The sequence below is a fragment of the Apis dorsata genome, unplaced genomic scaffold, assembly GCF_000469605.1.
Source record: "Apis dorsata unplaced genomic scaffold, Apis dorsata 1.3 scaffold_309, whole genome shotgun sequence".
NCBI lineage: Eukaryota > Metazoa > Arthropoda > Insecta > Hymenoptera > Apidae > Apis > Apis dorsata.
Window position 1 is genome coordinate 907831 of NW_006263581.1, and position 6257 is coordinate 914087.

Consider the following 6257-nt stretch of genomic DNA (forward strand, 5'->3'; position numbering starts at 1 on the left):
GCATATATATAAAAGTATAAATATATATGTATAGAGCATTATACATATTTATATGAGAAAATTATACGTACATACATATATATATATATATATATATTATATACATACACTGCTATTATATTTTGTTTAACGAGGAGACAAACCAAAAGAGCAAAAAAAAAAAAAAGCGAAAAATACCTAAGAAAAAAACAATGGGTGAGGTGAAAAATCAGAGTTTTTCGGCGTGTTGCTTGTTCTGAATTAAACATCAGGGTGAAGAGGGTTAGAACAGAGAGAAGAATGAGTGTACGAGTGAGGAAGAGAGATTTGAAAGAAGCGTTTCTTGAAATTTTTCAAATATTCGGGTCATCCTCTCGACCCAAAAAAGAGAGAAGAAGAAGAAGAAGAAGAAGAAAAAAAAGAAATTAGCGAATTATGAAACGAGAGAGAAAATGAATGAGAAAAATGGAACGAAGCATATATATATATATATGTACACACACACATAGGTAGGCATGTACACATATTACACACGCGCTAACACACACGAACAATCCGACAAGTAACACACCGGCTGAAACGAGGGAGAGTGGACGAAAGGGATAAAGAGAAAAACCAAAAAACAGTCAAGTGTGAGACAAAAATGAAACTCGCGTGTAAAATATACTTATAATATCATTTTGTAAATTATTTTTTGTATTTTTATATATATATATACATATATATAAATATCAAAGCATACGAGACAAAAAGCGGAACAGTGTTTGTGCGTACGAAAAAAAAAAAAAAAAAAGAGAGAGATACTGAGAGAAAGGACGAGTGAGAGAAAGAACGTTGGAGAGAGAAGAAGAAGAGGAAAGGATAGAAATTTTGGAGAATGGAAGGATGCCGTGAGTAAGAGTGAAAGAGCGAGAAAGAGTGCGTTAAGGGAAAGTGTGAGAAAGAGGGAAAAACGGAAATGAAAATCTCGTGACGCATTGATAACACTGACGATACTTAAATCGATCGTTGATCAAAAAAAAAAAAAAAAAAAAAATCGTCCTTTCGTTGATCGAGAGCGGCGCCAGAAAAGATGCTGTTCGTTTAATGGATAAAAGGAAAAAAAAAATAGAAAAAAAAAGGATAAAAAAAGAAACAAAGAAAAAAGCGTAAAAGACGCGTGCGTAAAAAGAAAAAAAATATATACAATGCGCCTGTATGCAGCCTGTTCGTGAAGGAACAAACGTGTACACAAACACACATACAGAGACATACACAATCTCACAATACATATTATGTTAATTCGTGACACATAACAGAGTCCTGAGATGATAATGATGATTTTTTTGTTCCCTATTATTTGTACCTTTGTATTGTATTTCTGCAGCTTGTCAAATGCTTTGTTTATTACTACTATTACTACTGTAATATTATCGTTATTCTTATTACTCTTATAAAAATGATTATTCTTATTAATATTATTATTATTATTATTATTATTATTATTATTACTATTATTATCGCTATGAATTTGAGATATATTGTACCGCATATATTGTCGACCTTGTTTCCGTATACCACTCGTTTGTCGCGCGCGTCCATAGAAACGAAGGCGTGTGTGCAGCCAAGTGTTTCTTTTCTTCTTCGAGAAGAGAAATAGAGGGAGAGAAAAGAGAATGAGAGAGAAAAAAGAGGAAAGGCGTAGCACGATCGCCTCGAAAGAGAACGGACTATGCGACAACAGTGGAAACCTCGCAACAACCAGTTTAGTCGTATTTAGTAAAGCCGAGAGAAGCAGCGGCGTGTTGTTAGGTTTATTAATTAAGAGCACCGTGCGCTTGGCTGGCGAACGGAAGCGACACGCGCTTCCGGCCGAGAGACGCGTTCACGAACTCACGCGATCACTACGATCACTGGTCGAGGAGGGATGAACAATTCAGGGGATCGAGAAAGGAGGGGGATACGGGTCGAGAGATACGGTGGATTTTTTATAATTTTATAGAAAAATACAGAGGATACACCGTCGATTCCGAACGAGTGTCTCGGTGTCGACGGAATCGATAGAAAAAAAAAAATTAAGAGACAATTAGGTCGCAGATTTTTTTACGAAAGCTTCGATCGAGAGCTGTTCGCGTCTAGAGGTCTCTGTATAATGCGAATGGCGACCTCTCGCGTAAAGCTGCGTTCTCACTGAAGTTACGATCTGTGCAACTCTTTCGTTATTCCGCGTATACTAGAATATATTTAAATAAATTGTTGAAATATTTTGTCCATACTGAATTAGGCGTAATTAGAGTTAATTATATATTTGAATTTTATTTTTGTCATTAATCATAAGAAAGATTGTTACTTTCTTACTCGAAAAAATTTAGAAAATTGTTTTTTAAGAAGTGTGGCTTCACTGAGGATGCAGCTTGAAATGATTCGCGGTGGAACGATCATCCTTCTCGACACTGTCGATCGACCGATTTCGAACTGGATTATTCGAATTAGCGCTGTTGTTGTTCGTGGTGTTGTCTCCATCGTTCAGTGGCTTCTTCTGCGGAGATCCGTCGAGAAAAGTTTCAAGAAAATTTCGTTTCACGCGTACAAGTTAAGAGCGAATGGGTATAATAAAGACGAGGGCGAGGAGAAAATGAGAGAACGTTTTCCCGATTGTTTGCCTGTTTCGTGCGTGCGTGAGTGCATGCGGTTACGGAGGGAACTTTTCGTTTCTCGAGGGTGTGTTCTTTCTTATACAATATTGTTTCTCGTGCAAGTACGGTGGACGAGGGTGGTGCCGATCAAACTCGCTTCCTGGATCGAATCCCCGCTTGGATCTCGTGTCACCTCTCGCGACAATTTTGGGCAGAGTCCGGTTCCTCTGGTGATATTCTGGCTCGAGAAAGGGGTGAAATGTCTCTCGAGTTACACATTTCGAATCGCTGAGTACCGGAAGTTTCGGGATCAAATCCATCCGCGATTTGAGGCGCGATATTATTTTTCGGTTTACGACGAACGATGACTTAAAAAAGAAACCGTTTACTGCTACATCATTTTTAAGAGGCGCGAATATTTTAGTCGAAATTGATCGAATTGATCGAAATTTTAATATTAAGGAGGATTTATTTCTATACTCCATTCTATAAAATTGGATAGAAGAAAATTTTTACTCGGATATATTTTGATTAGTCGAATTTAGAATATTAGAAAAGAAAATATATATCTGTTGAATTATTAGAATAAATTAACGAAAGATCTAAGTAAATATAAAATATTTCTATATAAAAATGCAGAATAAGTCGTAGAAGAATTGGACGTAAATTCGAATTGGGAGGGAGCGCTCGTTGAGGACTCTGCCCTCAGGAAAAATCAAATAGATAATTAACAGGTTGGAGTGGGATATGGACGAGTGATCTGTTCATCGCGAAACGAGATCGAGAGGATCGAAGAGAGGATCGAGATCCAGGATGGCGTCGGTGAGGTCAAGGGGAGGGCGCCTGGTATTAGTACACATTAGTTTCTTCGATAGGAGGCGCCATTAGTTGTTGGAATTTTGTAGTCTAGGCGATAATTCTCGATATAGTTCAATGTTGTCGAGTTTTTATTAGTTGAAGAGAGCGGACGCGCGCGGTCGCGTGGATGGAAACCGGAAAACGTGGCAAACCAACTTACCCCACCACGGAGGGAGGTTCCGGGGCCGAGAAATCGAAACGATCGCGCGATGCTTCGAGTCGATGTGCGTTTCTTCTGGCAAAGATATCTGTTCCTAGATCTGTTGTCTTTGATGAATTAACAATGGGACAAGAAGACGCGTTTATGTATCGCTTCAAGATCGATCTTTAGCGAAATAAATAAAAATATTACGTTTCCTCCCGAAAATCGGTTTTGTTCTGTTCTCGAGAAATTGGGGGATGAAGAAATGCAAAATTTTAGTAGTAAGAATAGCATAGAAGATACTCGAATGAAGTTGAAGCACAAGGAACGTACGTGAGGCGATGAAGCCGTTTGTTGATAGCGTTTGATCGATTTTTTTTCTTTTTTTTTTTTTTTCTTGAAGAAAACGATGCGTTCGTTGGACTCGCGAGGACGTAACCTCGACGCAGCTGTCCCGAAGAAATCGAGGGCGCGAGTTTCGCAATTCCTTCGAAGCGCGTCGATCTCTTCGAAACGTTTGAAAACCACGAGACTCGATTTTACGAAAAAACGTATCGCAAAGTATCGTTTCTTTCGAGAAAAGTTTCGTTCGGATTTTCGTTTTTGCCTTCCCATGGAAATCGGTGAGGAGCTCGCGAGGAGGACGAAGAAAGTCCGATCCGATTAATCGCGATCGATTTCGACGAGAGGATCGCGAGAAACGTGGGAGAGGGCTTGGAAAGACGAATACCAGTTGGAAACACCTTCTTTATTCGTTTTGATACAACAACGCAGAATAGAATCTACCTATTTAGACTAGTTTCAGAACTTTTATAGAAATTTTATACAGTATACTCGGGACGCAGCATGTCCTCCAACTACTCTTCGCGATCCTCCATTTTGCTTGGAAGAAAGCTTGTTCGACGAGAGCTTGCGACGATGGAACGATTCAAATTTCCTCCGAGACGAGCCAAATAGGCGAACGAAGTAAAAATTCTTCTTCTACCAAAGAAAGAAATCGAGTCTCGAAAGTGGAACGAACCAAGCCTAATCCGTTTTCTCCGAAAGGGCCCGAATTCCGGTTTCCTTCCGAGACCCGGCGACTCGTCTCCGCGAATCGATGTGCGGTTAGTCGCGACGTTATCGAGTCATTAGAGAGAGCGGCTCGAAGTGTCGTTTCGGATCGAAGATTGACACTTTCGTGCAAGCGCCTCGTTCGACACGCGACCACCGATCGCATCCCCGCGAGTCTTCGATCGACTTCCGCTTCCCGCCTCCCCACTCTCTGCTCTCTCGACGACGCTCGTCTCGGTCTTTCAGTTTTATTCGTTCTTGGTTGGAGAAAGAGAAAAAAAAAAAAAAAAAGAAGAAAAAGAAGAAGGAGGAGAAGAAACGATCGAAAAGAAGGAGAAGGGGCAAAGGGAGGCAATGCTCGTTCGACGATCCATTTATCGCGGATGATAAATCGATCGAGGAACGGTGAAAAATTGGAAGTCTGTAGGGTCGCGGGTGTGACGATCGAGAAATGGAAGAGAGGAGGGAGAGACGCGTCTCCGTTGCACGGTCGCTAATTCCACGACGTGTGAACGTTAGATGAAACCTTTATCTATATATTTGCCACGATATTCAATACGTGAATGAGTATATCTATTAAATAATATTGATATAAATACATAGAGAACAGAGAGAGAGAGAGAGCGTGGAAGAATGAAAGGGAGAGAGCGAGAGAATTGCTCGTATAGAGAGAGAGAAAGCGTGTTAGGGAGAGTGTGCGAGAGCGAACGAGAGAAGAGAGAGAAAGTATGGTAATATCATGAAATTATTATTCTTTGTTACTTCTTTATAATTAAAACAATAAAAAAAGCTGCTGAATAAAAATTATGCCTGAACGTTCTTCTCATTTCTAGTTTTAGGTGATGATATGATCGTCCAGCTCGGATCTAACGTTGCGTATAAAACGGTAAGAAGATGTATATCATTTCAAGATGGATTTTCAAAAATTTATAAATTCATTTTAATCAAAAAAAACTAACCTTTTCCTTCGATATCTCTATAAAATTCATTTTTCATTATTCGACGTTTCAAAATCGATTTATCCTCCTTTTTGTTTTTCTTTTTTTTTTTTTTTCAAAATCGTTCAATTCAATTCCGTCTCCGATCTCTCCGCCCATTATCATCCCCCCTCGAAACGTTCTCACGGGAGGAAAAAAATGTCGCGAGCGCGATGGTTATCCACGGAACGAAGCGCGGCCATTTCGATCAGGGCGGAAAACGTAAAAATTTATTTGCGTCCAGTCGAAAGTTTCTCGCGACGATATCACGGATATCACCGGTGTGCCGCATTAATTCAACGCAGATCTGCGAGCGATACGTCCGCGAAATGATATTTCGCACGAATCGTTCGCCCGTGATATGTATTCGTCGAAATATTTTCCTGTTCGCTGTTTATTCGATCCTCCGTCCTCCCGTGAAAGGCGGAATTTTAAAAACTCCGGACGCGTGGAAACGAGGAAAAATATTTATTTTCATTGCGTATCGCGATGAAACGTGCCCGATTTTCTCGTCGTTCCATCGCTTTTTTTTTTTGTTTTATTCTATTTTTATTTTTGTCGTCATCTCCGCAGTTTATTAATACGAATGGTTCAATTTTTCTTTCCTTTTAGTTTTTTTTTTTTTTTTTTTTT